Raw genomic sequence first — 26,275 nt, 5'->3', positions numbered from 1 at the left:
ATTTGGTAACCATAAATATGTATTAGGAACACACCCTGGTGGAAAAATTTTACTTGGGGTTATTTCTTGGTGAGTTTTAAGAAATACAATCAAGCATAGAAAATGCACTTTCGTAAATTATCTGTGAACAATGGGTGCAAAGCTGAAATTCTAGTGGAAAGGAGGAGGAATTCAAGCCGAAGTGCTACACTTATTCCTCTGAGGGCTTTCTCGACTCTCAGGTCAACGTTTCCACGGGGACATACCCACATGGATTTAACTACAACACGAGTCCCAAGTCCCCTGACTGATGCCAGTGATCTGTCATGTTGCTCCTTTGCTCAGAGCCCATGGGAGCTCTGGCTAGCCTCTGAATTAAGTCCAAGCCTTTGGACACATTCCTAGGCCAGCCCCTGCCTCCAGCCCCATGTTCTACCATCTCCCCTACACATCCTACCTGCCATCTCTACCAAACCACCGAGTCTTCAAATGTGCCGGTTCTTTCTGCCTTGGCATGTTCCAGTACCCAGTGGGATGCTCCTGCTCCCCTTGTCTGCTGAGACTCCCCTAAACACCACCTCCACCAGGCAGTCTTCTCTGCATACACTCCTACCCCCACCATGTTCCCAACTTCCCGTGCTCTTGTTTGCAAATCCAATATTCCTTCTGGCTGAGGGCTCACTGGGCACAAAGGCCCTGCCGTTTCCCTTTATGCCACAGAGCTGAGCACATGGTAGATGCCTGGTAAATGTTTGCTTCTCTGATGAAGAATAAGGAGATTCGTAAGAGAGAAGAGAACTCAGGATGGCTCTTCCCTGACTTGACGGCCCTGCACTACGCAGGTAATAACGATTTCCATGTGCTATCCCGCACAGAGCACAGCTGTAAAAAGTAGGCTCATAAGCCCATTTTACAGGTCATGAAACCAAGGCTTGGTCGGGAAGGCTGTGCCTCATCAGGGCTGGGAGATGGTGAGCCAAGATGCAGAGCCATGGCTCCTGTGAACCCGAGTCCTGTGGCTTAAGGTAACGTCCTCCCCTCTGTCAGAGCCCACTTTCGTGGGGAGCTTGTGGCAAAGAGCAGCTCCCTGTTTCCATAGTGAAAACACTTTCTGTCCTGCAGAGCTCCCCAGAGCCAAGACGGTGCCCGGGTAGAACACACACGGGAGGCAAACACATGACCCTGTCTCGGGCCACCCTGAGCCGGCACCCTCACCCTGGGACCCGGCACGGTCCCCACGGCTAAGGGCGGGGTTCCACACCCCCTCTAACTGGACACTAAAGTTACCCACAGCTTGTGCCTTTGGTGGGTCCAACACCATTAAAAGTGGATCCTCATCTTCCCCAGGTCTTAATTGGCTGAGAAGCGAAGTGACAGGTTTCATTTTCTGTCCGGCAGCAGAATGGGATCTAAGGGCACGTCACAAATGGGGGTGGGGGGTGGGGTGGGATGGGGAGGGGGAGCGGGGGTGGGATGGTGATGGGCTATTCAGAGACCAGAGGCAGGGCCCGGCAGATAGGAGATCTCATCCACCAGACAGATAACGGGGCTCCAATGACAAAGGAGCTTGAAGCCGTCACTGGTGCATCGAGAGAAAGGAAGAGCATATTAAATTTTAAACAAAGCCCACCCAGGGGAAGCCTCCAGCCTCCCTCTCCCAGCCCGCGCCTCTCATTTCCAGCACAGGTTCATAGAAACGGAAACATCCGACCCTCATCTCAGGGGGCTGGGTTTTGTGCGTGTTTTTTTGTTGTTGTTGTTGTTTTTTGGAACCCAACGGGCAGCAGCTGGCATGGGAGGGAGAGGGTCTCTCTCCAGGAACCCCTGTGGCCTTTCCACCAGGCCTGGGAGAGCAGGTGTGGGGAGCCAGGAAGGAGCGGTGGTGACACGCTTGAATGTGCCAGATCCGGAAGGTGGGCACCAGCCTGGGTGTCCCTGGCACAGGAGAGGAAGGAGGGAAGCTAAGAAGCAGGGAAGGTCTTCAGAGGCCACGCCAACCAAAACTGCCCCAAAGAACGGGCTCACACGCAGGAGGAAGAGAGTCAAAAAGGAGGAAGAGCGAGTCTGAAGCTGGAACAGGAAGGCCCGATTTAGCCTGAGCAAATGTTACTTCCTCCGTAATTCCATCAGGCCTTCCTCCAGCCCAGCGGTGCCGGAGTCAGGCTGGCGCGGCTGGAGGTCTGGGCAGACGCATTCCCCGCCTCCCCCCGGGGAGGAGGGGGAGTTGCATAGAAAATCCCCAGGACCTGTAACCCCAAACCCCAAGCCAGGTCCGGAGGAGCAGCCTTGGTCTCTGGCCTCAGGGAGGGATGTCGGCTGTTCGGGCATCCTCTTGGAGGAGACTGTCAGAGTTCCCCACCACTCTGGAACCCTCGAAGCCAGGACCGTCCGGGGCCTTCTAAGGGTGGGCACCTGGAGGATTCCCTGGGGAGCCGAAGGCCTGCCCAGCTGCCGGCGATCTGAGCAGAGCTAGCCCTCAGGTCCCCCAGCAAGCCCAGGGGCAAGCACGGGATGTCCTACCTCATCCGCAGCTCAGGCCGCTGCCCCGACACCGACTCTCCATCAGCACGTGCTCCGCGTTTGGAAAAGTGATGTCTGAGGAACACCGAGCTGGGGCTTAAAAGAAAAGGCCTTTGGATTTACCCAAAAGGAGGAAAAATAACAGTATAACCTTCCTGGAGGGCTGTTTAGCCATGAGAAAAGAGCCTTTAGAACGTGTCCTCGGCCCAGGGATTCCCTTCTGGAAACGGATCCCAAGGAATAATCAAGGCTGTGGGCAAAAATACCCAACAACGTCCCTTAGAAGACAGGAAGAGAGAACATACTGGAAAGGCAAGGAGGCTGCTTAACTGTATTGTGGTCCTTCTGTTTGAAAGAATATTATGCAGCCCCCCCCTTTTTAAAGATTTTATTTATTTGACAGAGATCACAAGTAGGCAGAGAGGCAGGCAGAGAGGAGGAAGCAGGCTCCCTGATGCGCAGAGAGCCCGATGCAGGGCTCCATCCCAGGACCCTGAGATCATGACCTGAGCCAAAGGCAGAGGCTTTAACCCACTGAGCCACCCAGGCGCCCCTATTGTGCGGTCCTTTAACGTGAGCTAGGGTCGATGAGCTCAGGAGGCGTACGGAAGCTGAGTCCCTATATGTCACACCTGAAACTAATGTAACACTGTATGTTTACTGGAATTAAAACGGGAAAAAAAAACAGGGGTGCCTGGGTGGCTCCGTTGGTTAACAGGGGTCCGGGGATTGAGCCGCATGGAGGCCTCCCTGCCAGGCAGGGAGTCTGGTTCTCCCTCTCCCTCTGCCCCTCCCCTTGGCTCGTGTGTGTGCTCTCTCTCTAATAAATAAGTAAAATCTTAAAAAAAAAAAAAAATAATAAAGTGACTTGGAGGAAGAGATTTAACTCCATGAAAATTTTAATCGTAAATTGTTACAGAAGGGAAAAAAAAAGGAAAGAAAAAAGTAACATGAAGGTACACATGGTATGATCTCTTTTTAATTAAAAAATATAGGCTGGAAAGGCATATAATATACTGAAATATTAATAATTAGAGAAGGGTTTTGTTTTCACCTTTTTGCCTGTTTATGTTTCCTAAATTTTCTGCAAAAATCATAAATCTCTTTGTAACAAGAAAAAAAATCAATAAAATCTATTTTCTAAAAAACAAAAGGAAGAGATCCAAGAGCCAAGAGACTGTTCATTCCTTGGACATTCAAACCTGAACTGGATTTGGAAAACAAACAAACAAAAAAAAACCCCCCAAACTGAACAGACATCTTAAAACCACCTAAGAATGTTTTCAAGAGCTAAGGGGTAGTTTCCAGCAAAGAGGAATTAAAATCTCTGGGAGGTCGGAGTGAGTGCAGGCGGGGTGTGAGTCATAAGCAGACAGCCAACCCCCCCCAGAATACTCAGAACCCAACTTCTCTGTCCAGGTCTTTCAAATAATTGCCACCGGGAGAGGGAAACAGAGCAAGCAGTGGGGCCAAGGTGCAAAAAGGCAAAACAAACATTTCTTTTGTCCTTTGTGGAGGACGGGACAATAGCTTTCTCTTTAAACAGTAAATTCAAAAAGGGTGGTGGGGGAGGCCAGTTCCTGAGCTCAGATGGGTTAACCTACCTGGATAGGGAATAAATTTTTTTTTTTAAGATTTTATTTATTTAGGGGCGCCTGGGTGGCTCAGTGGGTTAAAGCCTCTGCCTTCGGCTCAGGTCATGATCCCAGAGTCCTGGGACCCAACTTCGGGTTCTCTGCTCAGCAGGGAGCCTGCTTCCTCCTCTCTCTCTGCCTGCCTCTCAGCCTACTTGTAATCTCTACCTGTCAAATAAATAAATAAAAATCTTTAAAAAAAATAATTAAAAAAAAAAGATTTAAGCAGGCTCTCCACTGAGCAGGGAGCCAGATGCGGGGCTCGATCCCAGGACCCTGGGATGGTGAGCTGAGCTGAAAGTAGACGCTTAACTGAGCCACACAGGGGACCCTAGGGAATCATTTTTACAACAAAGGCATAAAAGCTCTAAGAGGGGGGTTGGCGGGGGGCTGGACGGCTCAGTCGGTTAAGGGTCCAACTCTTGATTTCAGCTCAGGTCACCATCTCAGGGTCGTGAGACCAAGCAAAGGGAGAGGGCGTGGTTCTGTTCTGGGAGTGGAGTCTGCTTGGGATTCTCTCTCTCCTTCTCCCTCTGCCCCTCCCCTCTGCTCGCACACATGCTCTCTCTGTTTCTAAAATATAATAATAATAACAATAACAATAAAATAAGATAAAATAAAATTGGGGTTTGGAGGACAGATTCCGACAAGCTCTGTAACCGAAACAAAAGAACTTAGCTGATGTTATACAGAAGTTCTCCTGGAGAATGAGCTAGAACCCAGGAGGACTGGGTTCTGGAACCCAGGAGGACTGGGACTGGAACACTCGGGAGGGCATTAAGAGTACTCAGCACACGATTTATAGAAGTTGGCCTTTGCCTAACAGAGATGACCCAGAGCGCAAGGAAGGAACAGTTCCGCAGAAGATGGTCTTAATTATTTCAAGCGTCAGGAAAACCCAAGGAGGAATCATGGCAGACATCTGAATTTCTCCAGTGCTCTTTATGATCAAAAGCTTTAAAGTCTACCTCCAATAATAAAAAGAATGTATTCATTTGAGGAACGTTTGCTGAGTGCCTCCGACCCACTCATGCACTCAGTGAACGGCTAGGTACAGACTTTACACGGGGACAGCTCTGTGATGTTCAGGGCCCTTCCACCAGCCAGACAAACACGAATGGACAGGATAGGAAGGTGGGCCACTGGGGCGGATCCCTTGTCAAGATACCAAGTAGCATCTCGACAGGGGTTGGACATGCTGGCTCAGGCCCTAAAGACTTCTTACCCCCTTAATAAGTCCGCGGCCCCAAAGGACCCTGCCTCTTTCTTAAGAAATGATGACTCCAGCTCAGAAAATAAATGTGATGCCACACACGAGGACAGGTGGTGCTGGATGATTTTGTAGCTCTTAAAGACATCAAATTCTTCCCCCGGGTGAAGCTGTACCTATAAATTACAGCCTCGTATTATACACGGCCAACACCTTTAGCTTTGTTCTCCTACAGCATTTCTCCTTGACAAAAAAGAAGCTGTCAATACTCTACTTTGAAAACAGCATAGAAGACCAAAAAAAAAAAAAAAAAAAAAAAAAAAGGAAAGAAAAAGAAAAGAAAAAAAAAAAAAGGCAAGCAAGCACTTTTCCTTCCCTTTAATTAAAGGGATGCCATCCCCTTGCACCTCTGGATAGAAAAATAGAAACAGAAAATTATTCTTCCAGAATCTTCTAAGTACCAAGTGCCTTTAGCCCTAAAAACTTCTCCGCCATTTAACAAAGTGAAAGCCCCGGCTTCAGGCTTCAGGCACCAGGAAGTGTTCCCTCAGCACCTGGCAGCAGCTGGTACCTACCTGAGGCCAGTTCACAGACAGTAATAAAAGCTCCCTTGAAATAATGTTAAGGTTCAGACACTCTGATAAAAGCTGGGAACTTCAAAGGTAGGGCTGCAAAGCCCATCCCTAATCCTCCTCATTGTGTCTGATGTGGCTGGCTGGGCTTGGGGGCTGTCTCCACCACCTACTGCCTGAGCTCTGCCCCATAGGCATTTGAGAGCCAGCAAGCCAGCTGGGGGAGGTGGGACAGAACTTTCCACTCTCTCCCTTGGGAGGGGTGGGCCTTTGGCCATGGGGTACAGCCACTGCTCTTTAACCAATGGGATGTCAGTTAAAAATAAGGGAGGAAAACAAGACAAAAAAAAAAATACTTGTCTACAGACAGGAGCCCAGTGGTTCTGGAGTGGTAACTGGATTCAATGCCAGGTTCCAGGGCTCTCTCTGTGAACTTGAGCATGTCATTTCGGACTTGAAGCTTCAGTTTCTCTGTCTATAAAAATGGTAACCTCACAGGTGACGGGAGTAACTAAGATGCCCCGTGTGAAAACGCAGAGCAGAGGTGCCGTTTTCCTTCCCATCCTTCCTTCTTTCCACCTTAACCTCCTCCTTTTTTTTTTAAACCTTAACTTCATTTTTTAAAGATTTTATTTATTTATTTGACAGACAGAGATCACAAATAGGCAGAGAGGCAGGCAGAGAGAGGTGGGGGGAAGCAGGCTCCCCGCTGAGCAGAGAGCCCGATGTGGGGCTCGATCCCAGGACCCTGAGATCATGACCTGAGCCCAAGGCAGAGGCTTAACCCACTAAGCCACCCAGGTGCCCCTTAACTTCCTTCTTTAAAAATAATTTTTTTTGGGGGGGTTAGGTAGGATATGCACATAAGGCATAAAATTCGAGATGTATGAAAAGTAACCTTGCAGAGCTACTGCAGACAGGCAATTCTGTCCTGTCCTCTCTCATTTAAGAAAATATCTCAGTGACCAGGACCACACGGATACACAGGGAATGTTCACATTCTTTTTTACAGCTGCACGAACTGCATTTATGATCATAGAACAATTTATTTATCTGTTCCCTCCTGGTGGACATTAAGATTTTCTTTTTCTTTTCTTTCTTTTTTTTGGGGGGGGGCTTCTTGCTTTTACAATCAATGATGTAATGAACTGTCTTGAAAAATGCTTGTTTTGCATGTTATGCAATTCCCAGAACTGGAACTGCTTGTGCACTCTGGATTTTAATAAATATTGTCAAAATCCTCACTGTACAACATGCACTCTACAGACAATGACGGGAGTATCTGTTCCCACTAGGACTTCTCCAGAATAGAGTTAACTTGCATCTCCCTAATTAGCAGAGGGTTGAGCATGGTCTTACAAGGTTAAGAACCATTTTTATTTCCTTTTCTGTGAACTGTCCATGTTTGTAGCCTCTTTCAAAAACTGAGTTGAGGGGCGCCTCAGTGGGTTAAAGCCTCTGCCTTCAGCTCAGGTCATGACCCTAGGGTCCTGGGATGGAGCCCAGCACTGGGCTCTCTGCTCAGCGGGGAGCCTACCCCCCCTCCCACCCCCCACTGCCTACTTGTGATCTCTGTCTGTCAAATAAATAAAATCTTTTTTTTTTTAAAGATTTTATTAATTTATTTGATAGAGAGAGAGATCACAAGTAGGCAGAGAGGCAGGTAGAGAGAGAGAGGGGGAGAAGCAGGCTCCCCACTGAGCAGAGAGCCTCATGTGGGGCTTGATCCCAGGATCCTGGGATCATGACCTGAGCTGAAGGCAGAGGCCTTAACCCACTGAGCCACCCAGGCGCCCCAATAAATAAAATCTTTAAAAAAAAAATTGAGTTGAGGGACGCCTCGCTTTGTTGGTGGAGCATGTGACTGGATCTCTGGGTCATGAGTTCGAGCCCAACGCTGACCCTAGAGCTACCTGAAAAAAAAAAAGATGAAATAAAATAAAACATTAAAAAAAAGTTGAGCTGACCTTCTTTTTCCTAATGATTTGTAGGAGCTCTTTAGATATTAAGGAAACCACTCTATGACCTTTGTTGCAAAAATGTTCTCTAGTTTTGAGAACTAGGAGACTCTTCTGATTCCATTTATGATGATTTTAGCCACACAGAAATTTCTTACTTGTGTACAAATACGTCAGTCTTTTCTTTTCTGGCTTCTGGGTTTTAAGCCATAGTATCTCCTGGGTTCATTTTTTTATATTTACCATCTCTAAGCCATCTGAAATTTATTGTGTTATAGTGTGTTCATTTAAAAAAAAGAAGATTTTATTTATTTATTTAACACAGAGAGAGAGAGCTCACAAGTAGGCAGAGAAGTAGGGAGAGAGAGAGAGGGAAGCAGGCTCCCTGCTGAGCATAGAGCTCGATTCGGGGCTTGATCCCAGGACCGTTAAGATCACAACCTGAGCCGAAGGCAGAAGCTTAACACACTGAGCTACCCAGAGCCCTTAGTTTGTTTATTTTTTATTTATTTATTTATTTTTTAAAGATATTTTATTTATTTATTTGACAGACAGAGATCACAAGTAGGCAGAGAGGCAGGCAGAGAGAGAGAGAGAGAGAGAGAGAGAGAGAGGAAAGCAGGCTCTCCGCTCAGCAGAGAGCCCGATGCGGGACTCGATCCCAGGACCCTGGGATCATGACCTGAGCCGAAGGCAGCGGCTTAACCCACTGAGCCACCCAGGCGCCCCTTAGTTTGTTTATTTTTTAAAGAAAGCCATCAAATTGTCATTTTAAGTCACACATTTTAAAATGCCATCTTTATTCATATCAAATTACCTTTAATTTGCCTCTGAGTCCCTTCTCTTTTTTCCTCTTCAAATCCTGCCCAGCTGCTTCAAATCATGCTCCTTCTCTCCATGGCCCTCACATCCCTCAATTCCATTTGTGAGCCAAGACTTGATCCATGTTATCATGACGGACAATCATGCAAATTGTGCTGAATCCCAGCATCTCAGAACAAGTGGAGATCTCAGAAGCATCCCTTCATTTTACAGCTGAGGATACAGAGATCCAAAAAAGTAAACTGGACTCGTCTAAGATTACGGGGCAGGTTTGTGCTTGGATTTTTTTTTTTTTTATTCTATCCAAGAAGAAGAGAAGACTTGATTTTGCCATAAATTCTGCTCAATGAATAGGTCTCTATTAAGCAACTACGATGGCCAACAGTGCACCAGGTGCTGGGGTTCCAGAAATAAAGGGCACCGCTCCCAGCTTTCCAGAAACTCAGAATCCAATATGGGGTCTAAACGCGCACATCTACAGACTAAGGGGTAAGGCAACAGAGGCGAACGGAAGTGGGAGAGCAGGTCGATTCTGCAAGGGATGGCTCCGAGGATACATGGTTTTTAATTGGGCCTGGCATGACCAGGACTTTGTCCAAATATGTAGAGAAACTATTTGGCAATAGGGAAACGATGAGACAAAGTAGGGTGTCTGGTCATATATAATTAGGAAGGAAGTAATCTGGTTTCGTGTTGCTATGGGTGGGCTTTCAAAAAAAAAAAAGGTTCCTCTGAGGATCTGCGGTCATTGCCAAGCCCTTGAGACAGCACACTAAGAATTATAAATAAATGGACCCATCTGAAGGGCCTTCAGGTGTCTGGTAGAAAGCACATATCCTCTGTGGAAGAAAGAACTCTCATTCCGTATTTCAAATAATCCTCGCAGATAGAATTCCAACAAACATAAACTCACAGTCAAAAATCATGAGCCACGGGGCCCCTGGGTGGCTCAGTCGGTTAAGCATCTGCCTTCGGCTCAGGTCACGATTCCAGGGTCCTGGGATGGAGACCCACGACAGGCTCTCTGCTCTACAGGGAACCTGCTTCTCCCTCTCCCTCTGCCTGACATTTCCCCTACTTGTGCTGTCTCTCTCTCTCAAGTAAATGAATAAAATCTTTAAAAAAAAATCATGAAACATACAGGGACACCTTGTTAAGCACTTGGTTAAGCATGTGACTCTTGATTTTGGCTCAGGTCAGAGCCTGCCTTGGGCTCTGTGCTCAGCGGGGAGTCTGCTTGAGGATTCTCCTTCCTCTCCCTCAGCTTCTCCCTCCTTCATGCATGCTCGCTCTCTCTCTCACTCAAATAAATAAATCAATCTTAAAAGCAAAAGCAAAAATCATGAAACACATAAGAAGCGAGCCCTCAAGAGTGGGAATGAGCAGAAGCATCGTAAGACAGAAGTGTCCCTGTAAACATTTTAGGGACTGGAATTATCGGATACAGAATCCAAGAGTAAGTATAGTTAATGTGATTAATAAAACGGGGAATTAACACAAGTAAGGAGTAAGAGATTATTAAAAAACACAAACCACCACGTGTCCTCAGAAAAGGATAAAATAGAAACAAAGAAATAAAACAATATAATCACCCAGATTAAAAACTCAAAGGATGAGCATCAAAAATTGTAACTGCAATGGAAACATGCAAATATATTAAAATTTGTGAGTCAATATTGATACCAACAATACTTCTGTGGAAGGGTTAACCAGAAGGTTAGAGATAACTAAAGAGAGAATTAGTGAGTTGAAAGACAAGTAAGATATTATCCAGAAAACATTACAAAAAATCCAAAAGACTGAAAATGAAATGAAAGTTAAGAAACATAAAGGACAGAGTAAGATCTACCTTACATCTAACTGGAGTACCCAAAAGAGAAACCGGAGAGAGCTAATGATGGAAAGATAACATTCCAAGAGGTAACTGCTAAAAATCCTTCAGAGCTGATAAAAGTCACCAATCTTTGGTTTCACCCAATGAATCCTTAGCCAAAGAGATTCAAAACCACTCCTAAGGAAATAATAATGAACTACAAAACATACAAATGAGTGTGCATACGTGTATGCACGCATGCACACACACACACACACACACACCCCACCACCACCATCAACAACAATCAGGCAGAAGATAATACTTGAGAATTGTGCTACCAATTTCTTAACATCAACAACCGGCCAGAAGACAATGGAATACTATCTTTATTTACTTTATTTTTAAAAAGATTTTATTTATTTATTTTAGAGAGAGAGAGTGCTCATGCACAAGCAGGGGGAGAGCAGAGGGAGAGGGAGAGGGACAAGCAGACTCTGCACTGAGCATGGAGCCAGATTTCAGGACCCTGAAATGATGACCAGAGCCAAAATCACGAGTCCCATGAGCGGACCACCCAGGCATGACTGCAATACTATCTTTACATACTCAGAGAAAATAGCTACCAAGCTAATGTTTTATACCCACTAAAACAATGCGTTAACAACAAGGATGACACACGATTTTAGCCAAACAGGAACTGAAAAGTTTATGACTAAAGGTCTTCACCACATGGGATTCTGATCTCAGAAAGTAGGTCTGAGATGCAAGGAGAAATCTAAGTAAACAAAATGGAAAACAGGTGGAAAATCAAACCAAAGGTTAACTGCACAGAACATTAAAAATAAATTCCCCGGGGGGCCTGGGTGGCTCAGTCGGTTAAGCCTCCCTCTTCATTTCAGTTCCGGTCACGATCTCAGGGTCTTGAGATTGAGCCCCAGGTCCTGCTCTGCACTGGGTGGGTGTGGAGTCTGCTCCGTCTCCTTCTCCACCTCCGTCTGCCCTCCCCTCTCCCGCTCTTTCAAAAAAGTAAGTAATTGCCTCATTTGTGGAACTGAAAAGAGAGAAACAAGATGTATCTAAACCCCTGTGTGACAACTGAATGTGTCACAACAGTGACTTTACATAAAGCATTCCAAGGTCGTTGCATTATTTGAGAAAAGATAGAGACACCAACTAATTTTATACCTTCTACAGTCTGCATGCATTAAAAGAATAGAAACAGTGTATAACCTGCAACACAGGAGAGGAAAAAACAAAGTGAAGGGAAGAAAGAAAGAAAAAAAACTTTTAATCAATTAGAAAAAATGAACAGGGGCGCCTGGCTGGCTCAGTCGGTCAGTGGTGTGCAACGCTTGTTCTTGGGGTGGTGGGTTTGAGCCCCATGATGGAAGTAGTGATTACTTAAAAATAAAGTCTTTAAAAAGTTAAAGAATGAATGAAGACTCAGAAACAGAAGAAAGAGAAAGCACAAACTAATAAGATGGCAGAAAGAAATTCATACATATCTAAAACTAAAACCAATGTTAACCCAGCTCAGGACTGTTTACAGGACACAAGAAGACAGGGACATAGGGTAAGAGTCTGAAACCACAGCCATGGAAGGCAAACGAGCAGCAGAGAGCCATGGCAGAGGCACCAAACTGTTGCCAGGAGAGGAGGGAATGGCAGAAAACAGTAGGATCAGAGAGGCAGGAAGAGAGCCCCGAGTGATAAGCCAACCCTCTCCATGACAGTACCTGGTACAGAGAAGTCAGGTAAGTAGAGGCCCTCAAACAGGCTGCCAGGTGTGATCCGGGGGGTGGGCCAGGGGCCTTTGTAAGAGCAGGGAGGAGTAGGGGGTTAAATGCTCTCCTGTTTCAGAGCTGGAGAGAAGAGTGGGAGAGAGGAAGCAGGGACAGACAGGGTGAACTCTTCTCTGAAGTCCTGGGGGGAGAGAGTGATATGGGAATTGGAGAGAGGCAGGGCCAAAGGAGAATGTGGGGTGCACAGGCCTAGGGAGGCAGCTGGGGCAGGACACAGGGGATGTAGGGATGGGACTGATGGTAGGCACTGACGTCCCAACTTGGGGCAGGGGTGGGCAGGGGTGTTAGGGGATGGGAAGAATTCTGAATTTCAGAGCTGACCTGCTTTCAGGTAATGGCAAGACCACAGTGAACTCGTGGTCTGTGGCTGGTGATGGGAGATGCGGCCCCAGGATCAAACATCAGAGAGTGTGTGTTAGCCTAACAGCCCCGTCAGCCCCCAAAGGGTACCTGATGCTTTTCAGAAGGCCGGAGGGGATGTGGTCCTTGTGAGGACATTGTGATATGGTGCACAAAACCACCACCAAAGCTTGGCTCTTGTTTTTTACCGAACGCACACGGGAGAGCCCTCCCTATCTGGAGGCCCATCCCACCGCTGCCCCACTGGAAACGGGATGGGGTCATGGATGGCGTTCAAACATGACCCAGAAGACAAACCACACATCACCAAGAGTCATCACAGAAGTTACAGCTTCCCGTGTAAATCTGGAAGGAGGACCCACTCCTGCTTTCTGTGTGATCATTCTTCCCTGATTTTGATCCCCTTAAGTATTACACACCGGGGCTCCGGAAGGAAGAAAGGGAAAGCAGTCCGGCCACAACATGATCCCCTACTCTCAGCTTCCGATGGCACTGAAAATCCTCACGTTTCCAACACGTTTCTCAGTACTTCCAAAACATACACACAATAGAGCGTATAGATTTAATATCAGAAACGCCTTTACGATATCAGTTGCAGAAGACAGGATTAAAACCCCCGCACAGGTCAACCCACTTCTACTAGTCCTTTTATTCCGTTTATAAATATATAGATTAGAAAGATAATACACACTGATAAAAATTCACATAACACAGAAATGAATTAAAGAGAAAACAAAAGGCTTCTGTACGTGGGGGTAAGGCGCTGGGGATGGGGGAAGGGTCAGGTCTTCGAGCTACACACATTACATTAGTAAGTAGTAAGAACCAGTCATTTTACCTTTTTGAAGCTGCTGATTCGACATATGTTTTTGGCCCTGCTTTGGCTTCTCACATCTTTTAATCCCCCTTTTGCAATCTACCCCAGTCTCTTGCCACCAACTCACCCCTTATTCGACAGTGCATGTCTTCGAGCACCTCCCGCCCAAAGCTAGAATCTTTAATTTAGCCTGGCCGTCTTGTTTTCGAATTTGTCTTTCTTTTTCTTTCTTTCTTTCTTTCTTTTTTTTCCTGAGCAAACAAAAATGAGTTGGGCCCAACAGTGACACAGGCTCTCCCGGGCTAGCCCAGCAACCTGGTGCGAGGCAACCTGTTTCCTCGGGAAAAACCTTTCTGTTTTACGCATGAGCAACCGGGAGACACTTAACCGGAAACCGTAGGGACTTCCATAACCTCCACCTCTGTTCAGCCAGAAGCGTTCTCCCCTAGTCCCACCTGCCCCGTTAACGACGAGAGGCTTTGTGAGCAGGGACGCGCTGGGGCCCGACTGTCCAGTGCCAGGCCTGCTTCTGACACTTGACCTCAATTTAGGTTGAAAGCTCTTCAACCTAAAATGACCAGATATACAGCAAGTGCTTACCAGGGGGCCCAGTCCTTGGCAAGTGCTGTGTCCTAAGAGAGTTGGGGAGATGAGTTACGAAAGGCATTTGCCCCTAGTTCGGGGAGGCCACAGACCCCTTGGAAGCTGGCGAGAGCTCTGGGTGCAAAGCGCACGCTCACCCCCATTACCCTCGGCACAGGTGCACATGCAACTCAAGTACCCCCTCGCCACCCCTCTCCCCCCGCCGGTCCTCTCTACACTGATGTGGGGATCTCAGGCGCGAAACTCTGTGGCAAGGCTATAAGTCTCATGTTCACAAGCAATGGGCTATTGAGCAACTCCCCCGTTTCAGGTTCCGCTTTCAGCAGAAATGTTACACCTTTCTTCCCCAAAGCCCTTCTGACCCTTGCCCGTTTTGCTCTCGATTCAGGCCAGATCCTCCCTGGGTCACCTTAAGACCATCTCTCTGCGTGCAACAAAGCTGCACATGCTCTCTGCGAATCATTCGGATCCTTCCCCACAGCCCTCGATGGTGGGGCCGCTTGTGCAGCATCTACTGACGGCAGGCCATGGCTCGGACCCGTGCCTGCTGAGCCCTCCCACCCCCCACCAGGCCCCCGCAGAGGTGGAAGCTACAGACACCCGGGCCTTTGTTCTTAATAAGCTTGGAAAGAGTGCAAACCAGCAAAAGCCAAAGATGACAGAGGCCAGGAGGAACTCATGAGATGATCTAATTCCCTCATTAACCAGGGAAGTAACTTTCCCAGTGGCCACCCCACTCATTCACGGCTGACAAGCTCCCGGCTCAGTACTTGGATTCCTTTGGCATGTCTCAGACTGTACCATGCAGGTGAGTTGCATAAAGATGTAGTTTCTGCACTTCTGGCAGGCTCCTGGGCCGCGATGCTGATGCTTAGAGGAGAAAGGGTTTATGTCAAGGTTAATGGACTGTCCCACCCTGGCTAAAAGCCTCTTTGCCCACCCTTCCCGTGGCTGTTTCAATGGTCTTTCTTCAGGAAAGCTCCCTTCTCCTCCATCCTCCCTGATTATCGGCTCCCACGGCCTCTGTACCATTTTCCCTTTGAAGCGTTTATAACAACTGTAATTAAAGAGTATTTGTATAATTATTAGTTCAGTGTCTGTCTCCCAGGGAGACTACAAGCTGCATGAGGTCGGGCCCAGCACAGAGACTGGTAAATCATACTGTCGATGAAAGGGGAGCCCTGGTGCTCTAGGAGACCCTGGTCCAGAATCCTGGAGTAGAAAGGGAACGTTTGGGGGCGCCTGGGTGGCTCAGTTGGTTAAGCGACTGCCTTTGGCTCAGGTCATGATCCCAGGGTCCTGGGACTGAGTCCCGCATTGGGCTCCCTGCTAAGTGGGGAGCCTGCTTCTCCCTCTCCCCTCTGTCCCTCACCCTGCTTGTACTCTCTCTGTCAAATAAATAAATAAAATCTTAAAAAAAAAAAAAAAAGAAAGGGAAAGTTTACACCCATGGAAAACACCTTCTGGAGGCCTCAAAGGCCAACAGATGATACTTCTAGCTTTAGAATTCCCAGCAGTTTTAAATACATACCAACTAAAATTTAAGCTGAAAAGGATACTTCAAAAGAAAAACATCTAAATGTTTATCAGGAGCAAAACAGTCCCGGATCTGGTACTAGCCATTCTGCTTGGGGGATAGTTAGGCCTCTCAAAGAAGCATTCCCTTAGCGTCTTCCTTGGGTGAATGGTCTTGGAGCACAGTGTGGGCTCTGGCTGTGGGAGCAGAGGTCACGCGCCCTGACCAGCCTCACTCTACAGACCAAATGTTCCTTTTTGAGTTCTCTTGCTGCCACCCTTTTGAGGAACCCCAAAGCTCTGAGGCCTCAGCTCCTTGGTGTGGGGACAGATGCCTGACCTCGTTGCCAGGGAGGCAAAGTCCGAAGCCAGACAGCCGGGGTTCAAGTTTATCAGCTCTGTGCCCTGGGACAAGTGACTCAACTCCTCTGTGCTCTAGTTTCCCCATCTGCCAAATGGGAACACGAAGGGACATGACATACACACAGAGCACAAGCCCGGCCTCAGATACGTGATTATTACTGTTTTCTGTCTATGCAGTGCAATTTGAGATCTCGCTGTTGTTTTGCACAATCTCTACCCAGTGCCTCCACCTATTCCGGACCGACTCTTCCCAGCTCCTCCTGCCTTACCTGTCTGGAGCTTGTTTGAAGCCATGACTCACTGCAAAACTCTGCAGGTCCCATCAATCACCTTCCCATCCCCGCCTCTGTGTGTCACTCGTGGGTTCCTTCTGGGAGGGAGGTCTCTTTCCCAGTGCCCAGTACACTTATTCGCCAAGTATTACAGAGGGCCCACCATGTGCCAGGCTTTGCTCTGGGCACAGGGACTCAGCAATGAACACAGACTTTCTACCCTCACGAGATGATGTTCTAGGAGGAGATCTGACCCATGAACAGATACCAGTTCAGGCCTCTGATTCTTCCTTACACCCATTCTTCACGGCAGATTAGTCCTAAATAAATCGTACATGAGTACAAAGCATGAAGAAAGCAGGCCAGATCCCAAACTGCTGACTGTGACATGGAGACATCCTGTTGATGAAATGCTGCCCCACGGAACTGGGGGCCTTTGCTTCTAGTTCCCCCCAGCAGTCACCGCTGGCCTGTTAAACCCTTCAGAACGGTACATGGGCAACACACCCGGACAGTAAGGCGTTCCATCTACCTGTCCCCTGCAGGCAGCATACACCTATGGTTTCCTTATTCTCAGAGCCATGCTCTTTGGACAGAGCCTGATCCGGGACACCCCGCAGGAAGAGAGGCCATGGCCTTGTGCTGAAGAGCACTGGACATGGGACCCTAGAAGCTCACATTCAAATGCTGACTCTGCCCGCAGAGTGTGGCCCTGGGCATCGAGCTTTTCTTGTGCCTTGGTGTCTCTTAGAAAATCTCTGACGTGTCTCCCAGCTCTGAAGTCTTAGGGTTGAGATCAACCATCATCATTAACAGGAGACTCAGCAGATGCAGAGATGCCTTTATTCAGCAACACAAGCCTGGGACCCGGTGGTGAGCAAGGACCCTCTGAGGCATACCCGCCTTCTCCATTATTTACTCCCTTCTAACTTCAAACTTGAACTTTTTAAGCAGACTCTGATAGAAATATCTCCGGGCCCCAAGGCAAACCTAAAATAGAAGTCATGCAAAATCTCCGGTGGTCCCATTAGTCTCCCTTCCTTCAATTTGAGAACGGCTCCAGACCTTGTCTGTCTCCTTGTCTCCAGACGGCGAGCCTAAAATAAGTCTCCCTGGTAGGAAATGCCCGGTTGGAATGGAAGTGACCCCAGTAAGGAACAAATGGCCTGCAGGCCACACACCACAGGACAAGGACTCACCTAGGAATCTGCCTGGAGAAGAGTGAGCGCCTATCCCCATTTCAACTCAATGCATCTCCCTCCATAGACAAGTGGGCAACCAGGAGAGACCACAGGAAAGGAAATGTGACCCAAATGCCCCCCCCCCAACCCCAGCTCAAAAGAAAGCAGCTCTACTCCCATTGCCCTCGAGTGAGAAAGCCAGGTCCTGCAGGTGTCTGGAGCACGGGAATGCAGCTGGAGCTGTAGGTGACCAATTAGGGTCAGGCGGGTGCCTGGCCCAGGGTGACATGTGGCTCATGGGCCAGTTGATAAAGGCATCAAGAAAATTCTAGAAAACAATATTCCCTTTAAAATAAACAAGAAAGCTGGGGTGCCTGGGTGGCTCAGTGGGTTAAAGTCTCTACCTTTGGCTCAGGTCATGATCCCAGAGTCCTGGGATCGAGCCCCGCATCGAGCCCCGCATTGGGCTCTCTGCTGGGTGGGGGAGCCTGCTTCCCCCTCCCACACCTGCCTCTCTGCCTACGTGTGATCTCTGTCCGTCAAATAAATAAACAAATAAAATAAACAAGAAAGGGACGATCATACTGGGTCACCCCCCCCAAAACTGGACAGGCCCCTGGCTTAATCACAAACACTAAAAATACATGTTTTATGTCTAATGACAATTAGGGGTGGTTTTCTTCCCTTCTCCCATAAGACCCGGTACTCTGAAGGCCCCCTTCACCCAGAAAAGCACATCGGGGTGCAGGGCCAGGGCCTTCTACTTGGGAGAAATGAACTTTGACTGTTGTTGCTTACACGTGTATGAAGGCAGAACTCAAAGAGTAGCTTCAAAGTTGGCTGGGTGACCCCCAAGGGTGCAAAGTCCTGCTTTGCACACCTGTGGGGGAATTTTTTGTGAATTTCCCAGGCGCCCACGGGAACCGTTTCCGTCCTCTCCAGGTCCACACCGGCTAGGAGTTTCCACTTTGCATAGAAATAAAGGCGCTCAGGGCGTTCTTAACAGTTAGGGCGCTCAGCCTGCAGCTCAAAGGTGGGCCACCAGGATGGTCATTCGCGGACCGCTCAGACAGGGAAGGACGAGCACCTCGCAGTGTCCCTGTGAAAACGCACCCAGACTACGGCTCTGCCTTTGCCCCAACCAACGCTGAGCTTAGAGATACACTAAGGGCCGTTTCGGGTTAGTTAAAACCCACGCCAGCACCTCCCAGGGCTCTTAAATCTTCCCAAACTACAGCTCAGACTGGAGGGAAGCAGTTGCAGCGACCATAAAAGTCATCTTAAAAGGCAAGTTGGAAAAAAACCCGATACGCACTAGTTAGCAAGTCCGCAGTTCGGGGGGCGGTGGCACCACGGCCGGATCTGTGGGATCCGCGCGCCTGCAGGGGCTGCCCCGTCGGTCCCCGGGTCCCGGCGCCCACCCCGCAGCCTCCCGGCCCCCTAATCTGACGCCGCCGATCACACCCCACAGCTCCGTCCAATTAGGAAAATGACCGCGAGGAGACAGAGAGGGGCGACGAGGAAGGGGAAGTGAAACTAGGGAGCCTAGGGGCAGGCCGTGGGGACCCCGCCAGCCGGCGAGCGCCTTCAACAGGTCCCCCGCCCGGGGCGCCCCGACGCCGGCCCGGCCGGGTTCCAGCAGCGCACCGCGTGTGGCCGCCGGCTGCCCTCCGGGGCGCCCCGGATCCCCCACCTCCTCCGCGGCGGCGCGCTCGGCCCTCCCCCGCCCCCCACCCGGGACGGCGGGGACGCGCAGCAGCCGCCCCCCCACCCCACCCCCCCGCCACCCGGAGAATAAAGTTTGTGGGCAGCCGCAGGGGCGGGGCGGCGCGGCGAGGGGGTGAAACTTTGAGTCCCGGGCCGGGTGTGGGGGGAGCGCGCGGGGCGCCGGGACACCCACGTGCGGGCCCGGGAGCCGCCGCCGCCGCCTCCCCGGCCTCCCGCTCCGCCGCCGCCGCCGCCACCGCGGCGCTTTCCTTTCATTTCTGCTTCTCTCTCTCCCTCTCTCTCTCCTCGCTCGCTCTCTCATTCGCGCGCTCTCCTCGCTCTCGCCCTCTTTCGCTCGCTCCCTCCCTCCCTCCCCTCCCCCTCCTCGCCCCCCCACCCCCCAGACGCCATCTCTCCCTCTTTCCCCGGCTCTCCCTCTCTCCCTCCAGCTCCCCGGCATGAGGGAATGTGGAAGTGAAAGGAAAAGACGACATGTTTGCAGCGCGGCGCGGGCCTGCGCGCGGCCGTCCCCGGGGAGAGGCGGGGGGCGGGTCGGCCGCGGCCGCCTCGACCCACCCCCGCGCCCCCCGCGCCCCCGCCGGCGCGCCGCCCGGGGCTGCGGGGCCAGGGGCCGGGGGGCCGCGCGGGACACTCACCCTGCTCCGGGCGCGGCTCCTGCGCTGGGGCCCTCGGCGGGCCGGGGCCGGGGCCGGGGCCGGGCCGGGGGCTCCTGGCTGCCCACCGCCCGGGCTGCTGCTGCGCGCCCGCCGCCCGCCTCCACGCGCGCCCGCCGCCTGCTCCTGCCGCCCTCCCTCCGGCTCCTCTCTTTCTCTCTCTCTCCCTCTCTCTCTCTCTCTCTCTCCCTCCTCTCTCTCCCTCTCCTCTCTCGCTCTCTCTCCCTCCTGCTCGCTCTCTCCCTCCCTGGAAGAAGGGAATGAGGCAGGGCTGACGTGAAGGGATGCAAAACAGCTCCTCCTAACCCAGCTCGCAGAGGAAGAGAGACAGAAAAGCAGCCCTTTTATCTCTCTTTTGTTTTCTCACTTCCTTCCACCCCCCCAGCACCCCCCTCTTGTCAGCCCAAGTTTTCTTTTCTCTTTCTACCGCAGAGAGGATTTTTCTTCCTTTCTTTCTCTTTCTTTCGGTTCAACTCTCCCACTCAAATTGAAAGCCTGGAGGGTTTTCTTTCTCCTTTTTTTTTTTCTTCCCTCTTTTCTTCCTTCTTCCTCCTTTCTTATTTCTCTAAAAGGGTTTTGTTTGCTGTGGGAGTTTCGTTTGAAAATCAAGTCACGCCTTTTTTCCTCCTTTTCTTTCTTTCTCTCTTTTTTTTTTTTTCTCCTCTCAGCAGAAAAGGGGAACAAAGATTAACTGAAGCGGGGGAGAGGGGGAGCGTCAGAACCTCGCATGGAAATGGGGGGCCCGGCCCGGCCCCGCACAAAGGGGGCCGGGGGGCTGCGTGCCCCCTCCCCCCTGGGAAGCCCGGGGCGTCCTCCCGAGAGGAGGGTCGGTGGGGGCGGGGGCGGGGGCAGCGGCGGCGGCTGGGTGCCGGTTCCTTCCGAAGTGCGGGCGGGGGCCGCCGAGTCCGCCCCTCCCCAGCCAGGGGTGGAAAGCTGGGTGTGTTCTTTACTTATATATTTTTAAAGTAGGCAGATGGGCTTGGAACAAACATCCCCGCAGAGCACTGAACTGTAAAAGAGCCTTTAAACAGCTGTTTGCAGAGCCCTGGACGGCCAGGCTCGAGGGAGCGGCGCGGGCTGCGAGTGCCGGGACCGGGCTGAGAAGGGGCTCCGAGGAGGCGCTCGGAGGAGGGATCGGCCCCCGTGGGCTCTCCCATCCCTGGGCCTGGGCCTCGGCCCTCCACCCCCGACCGGGCGCACGGCTGGGGGGCGCTGAGGCGTGGCCGTTCGCAGCGCGGGGGCGGGGGGGTCAGGCCCCAGCGCCTCCCCGCGGGGCCGCGGCCTCTGGCACAACCTGGCCTCCCCCAGACCCCGCTCCCGGGCAGGCGCCCGACCCTCGGCCTCCAACGTCCGGCACGCCCGCCACTCGGAGCCGCTTCTTGACTCAGACGCTGGGCCGGTCTCGAGTCCTCGGACTGAGCCGGGTACAGCCGCCAGGAAGGGTCAATTATTCATGGGGCGCCTGGGCGTGCTCCCAAGACCTGCTCTGCCCTCAGCTTCTCCGGAGAAGTGGGGAGAAGACAAGGGAAAAGTTCCCAGAGCAAACTTGGCCACGTTTCTCATTTTCCCAAGTAAGTATTGAGCACCTGCTGGATGCCTGACCCTTGGACGGGGGCTGCTGCCAGGGGCTGGGGAGAAACATGAGGTCTTCGTGGGCCCCGAGGGTTTCCGCAGGAAACAATGCCAGAGCGGCTGCAGCCCAGGACCAGGTCAACCAGAGGAAGGAAAGCCTGAATCCTCACCCCTCCCTCCTCTCTTCCTTCCCCTTCCCTTCCTTCCTCCCGGCTGCTTCTCCTTGGCTCCACCCCTTCTCCTCATCAATTCCTCCCACACTTCCCTGCTCTCCCTGGCTTTTCACTGGAGGGTCCCTTCTCCCAGCGAGGAGCAGATGCTGAGCCCCATTGTCTCTCCCCCAGTGACTGCAGCCTCCCGGGGACAGGACCTGCTACTCTTCACCCCTCCCCCCAGCCCAGAGGCCCTGGCCTTTAGAGACTGGAGCCCCAAGGCCACTGCCCCTCGCCCCACCCTAAACCAGCTCCTGGTGTTGTGAGCAGTGACTCCAGTCACTCAGAACATGGTTTGTTTCTGCCTGGGAGTGAGAAAACAGGAGCCCGAGACTTCTTTGCTTTAGCAAAGGAGGACACCGTGGTTTTCACATCAGAGTGCTGAGCCCAGGATGACCCCAAAGCATTCGCCCACTATGCCCTCTTAATAGGATAGACAGGAAGCCACATTGCTGTCATTTTATATCCCACTTAGTGCACCTAAGCTGTGTTCTCCAAACAAAGCAGAACACAGCTCTGGTAATCAAGCATTCAATTAACAAATGCTTACTGGCTCCCTCCTCTGTGCCCACCTCCGTGCTGGTTGCTGAGGACCTCGCCATCGGCATGAGTGGCCCTCCCTTAGGCTTCGCAGCCCTGCAGGGGAGGAAAAGTGGCGAGAGGACAGGCAACCATGATGCTGTGTGATACATCAGGATGAACCAAGGAAGCCCCTAAGGGTACTCGGGCTGGGGTGATCAGGGATGGCTTTCTGGAGGAGGTGGCATCTCAATGAATAGGCCTGTGCCAGGCAAATGTGTGGGAAGGTACAGCCTGTCCAAAGGCCCCAGGGCAAAAGAGAACATTCTTACAGATTCTTGGAATTGCCACAAGTATTTGCTGTAGTGTGGAGTAGAACGGGGGAGTGGGGAGTGAGGGCCGGCAGGCACACAAGTCAGGGAGGGGCCAGTGGGGAGTGTGTTAGGGCGTAAGTCGGGGAGGGGGGCCGTATCTGCGCGAGATACAGCACATTTTAACTTCTTCCACTTGCTAGCTTCAAGAACTTGGGTAACAGCAGCCTCGGTGAATGATAGACTCAGTTTGGTCACTCCTGTACTGGGCCTGGAAGGGCCCAGGCTTACTTGCCGCGTGTCCCTGGGCAAGTTGACCCAAGTTTTCTCATCTGTAAAATGAGGATGAAAGCCCCTCACAGAGTTATTGTGAGCCTTGCCCGAGCCCATGCCCAGCACAGGATCTGGGACAGAAACGCCGATATATGGTAACTTTTACTCGTTATTATAAATCAGGGAATGACTGACAGGGAGGTGCCCATACAACCTGGAAGTGACATTATATTCTGGGTTGAAACCAGAATGACTCACGGTGTCAGAAATGTGATGTGCTCCCTGGGGGAGAAGCGTTCCTTCAAAGATGGCCCCTGTCCCGGTGGGTGACTGGGATTGGGGCAACACCTATGTCTGATCAGGATGCCCAGGGTATCATCTCCTGAACATGACTGGAATGTAGAGACCGGAGTTCCAGAGGCCTTGCCTGATCAGTGGACTTATATGGCCTGCCCGAAGAACAAATAAGGAATCCTAAAATCCAGGAGGGCCCTGGAGCAGGCACCTGGGTGTGTTTGCTCAGCGGAGAGAAGTAGACAAAGACATTCACAACAAGGGGGAGAGAGGGAGAAAAAGAGATTATTGACTCCTCCAGAGCTCAAATGAAATCCCTTCAAACCTCTTAGGCCTTTGCTTGGGTTCCTCATTCCCCAAGCAACCAGCAGATGAACTTGGCCCCACCAAAATGCCCCTGGTTGGAAGAAGACCCTGGTGTTCCAGCTTCTGCATTGTAAACATTTTATATCTCTATTATTTCTTTATGACACAAGTTCATTGTGAAAGAATTTGAAAAACCAGCTAAGCTCAACAGAAAAAGAACCCCCTGTAGAGACATTGTATTTTGGTGGAGATCCTTGGACAATTTGTACCCACATACCCGCATGTAAATGCACATCCCAGTGAAACTGTGCACAGTAAATCTTGTTAAAGCGATGAATGATGATACGTGTAAATATGTTATTTTTACAAAATTAACAAAAATGACATAGCGCTATGCCTACTGAATTACAACAACTTCTCTACTTGGTAATAGGCCACAAATATCCTTCCGATGTATGAACATCCACGTCATCACCCACGGATGATACCGTTCCATGGTGTGCGTGTGTCTTCATTTGTTTAAACGAATTGTTGCATTGTGGGATGTTTCCAGTTTTCCACTTTCATGGACCCGCTCCAATGACCATACTTGTGCAGGCTCCCGAGTGCCAGCTGGATGTCGGCTTCTGGTCGTCATTTCACATAGGAGGACACTGACACGCCGAGATGTTAAAGCAAACTTCCAAGGCCACAGCTGTGGTGTGGCTGAACCAGACTTGGAAGCCAGAGTTCCCATTTGAGAATTCTTTTCCGGGACGTCCGTTTTCTCCTATTCCTTTTTTATAAAAAGATCTATTTATTTATTTATTTGACACAGAGAGAGAGAGAGATCACAAGTAGGCAGAGAGGCAGGCAGAGAGAGAGAGGGAGAAATAGGCTCCCTGCTGAGCAGAGAGCCCAACTCGGGACTCGATCCCAGGACCCCGAGATCACAACCTGAGCCAAAGGCAGAGGCTCAACCCACTGAGCCACCCAGGTGCCCCTGTTTTTGCCTATTCTTTAGAGCAACTGTTCCCTCCATGTACCTCCCCGGTCCTGTGACCACGGTCGGGACAGGTGACCCACATCCTTCTCTGACACCTTTTACACTTCAGGAGTGTCCCCTTCTGGGGGGAATTGGGAGGAGTAAAAGCAGTCTTGTATGACAGGGGCCTCATGAAGCTGCATTTCGTAAATTGTAACACCTCCGTGAATGTCAGGAGCTCCCAGCAAGGGCCTAGACGCACAGTCAGACACCAGTACCATTGAGCCAAATCCCCTGACCTGCCCCAGCCCAGGAAGGAAGCCTCCAGATTCACACTAGGGAGGGAGAAAGCTGCTGTCGTGAGGCAGAAGCAGCCAATGGCGGCATCTCCAGGGCCTGCCATGGTTCCCCGCCAAAGAGCCAAAATGGGAAGGAAGGTTTGTTATTATGAGGTGTACTCACCCTTGCGGTCTCCCTGAGGGAGGATATGCGCATGCCACAGGCCTTCCAGAGTGTTCGTTGGTAATCAACATCTCTGAAAATCTGAGGAATGTTGTAAACTGAGAAAAGGGATGAAACACAGCTCTTCCAGTGTTTCAGTGGATGTGTTCACCAGAGTAACGGCTTGGAGATTAGCAGGTGAATATTAAAATCTGTTTCTTTGTCTTTTTTTTGTTTTTTTTGTTTTTTTTTTAAGATGTTATTTACTGGGGCGCCTGGGTGGCCCAGTGGGTTAAAGCCTCTGCCTTCAGCTCAGGTCATGATCTCAGGGTCCTGGGATCAAGCCCCGTGTTGGGCTCGCTGCTCAGCAGGGAGCCTTCCTCCTCCTCTCTCTCTCTCTGCCTGCCTCTCTGCCTACTTGTGATCTCTGTCAAATAAATAAATAAAATATTTAAAAAAAGAATAAAAAGATGTTATTTACTTATTTAAGAGAGAGCATGAGCTGAGCAGGGAGCCTGATTTGGGGCTCAATCCCAGAACCCCAAGATCATGACCTGGACCGAAGGCAGATGCTTAACCAGCTGAACCCCTCAGGTGCCCCTAAAATCTGTTTCTTTCATTGATAGAACTAAACCTTTTAAAACTGACTTTTTAAAAAGTATGACCGGTCACTTTGCAGTATTTAATATTGGATTTTTAGTATCTAACCTCTTACTGGAATCTGGTGTCAGACCCCAGGGTTGAACTAAAAAGAGCCGTGGAAAGCAGAGGTATGTCTGGGGCTCCGAAGGACAGGTTAAGTGGCAGGAGACCCAGAAATGGCAGAGAATCACTGAGAACTAGGGCGGGGACCGGGGTCCCACAGAAGGTGGGCAATGACTCAAAATCCTCGGAAGTATAGCAACACAATTTGGAAATAACCAGGGTTTCCAGAGCAAACCCAAAGAAAAGCGAAAGTCTGCATGGCTAGATGGGGTGAACGTCTAACATCTGCAGATTCTTTTTCCAGGAGTAATGACAGGTACATCAGATAATCCAGCCCCCCCACCCCCTTCTTGTGACCCAGGGTGTATGTTTGCATGAGTTCATTCCCGTCGTGTAACTTAACTGGCCTTATTTGCATAAATATAAGAATAAAAATATGCCCAAAGAAACACGGCCACTGACCATAAACAGGAAACTGCCAGGATCACCAAACAGTTAAAAACAAATACGTAGGGCGCCTGGGTGGCTCAGTGGGTTGAGCTGCTGCCTTCGGCTCAGGTCATGATCTCAGGGTCCTGGGATCGAGTCCCGCGTCGGGCTCTCTGCTCGGCAGGAAGCCTGCTTCCTTCTCTCTCTGCCTACCTCTCCGTCTACTTGTGATTTCTCTCTGTCAAATAAATAAACAAAATCTTAAAAAAAAAAATACGTAAAAGCCACAGTGATGACAGGTATTGCTATGGGAGGGCTAATTAGTACGAAGCCTGGAAAATTGATTGATATTAGAGATCAAGAGTTTAAAAGTTACTCTGAAAAAAAAAAAAAGTTACTCTGATTCAGCAACTTCAATTCTAGAAGTCTGATAGACAGCAAGGT

At 50.3% G+C, this 26,275-nt stretch overlaps 1 protein-coding gene across 1 annotated transcript in view; it reads right to left on the bottom strand.

Annotated features, from left to right (window-relative positions):
- Positions 1-19,827, bottom strand: part of ZNF710 (zinc finger protein 710) — a 65,513-nt gene extending 45,686 nt beyond the window's left edge. The window contains exon 1 of the mRNA XM_044229742.1: positions 19,788-19,827. The gene's annotated coding sequence lies outside the window, so the exon portion shown is untranslated. The remainder of the gene's footprint in view (positions 1-19,787) is intronic.
- Between the last annotated feature and the right edge of the window lie 6,448 nt (positions 19,828-26,275).

This window comes from Neovison vison, chromosome 13 (assembly GCF_020171115.1).
Source record: "Neovison vison isolate M4711 chromosome 13, ASM_NN_V1, whole genome shotgun sequence".
Classification (NCBI taxonomy): Eukaryota; Metazoa; Chordata; class Mammalia; order Carnivora; family Mustelidae; genus Neogale; species Neogale vison.
This window is presented reverse-complemented; position numbering and strand designations above follow the sequence as displayed.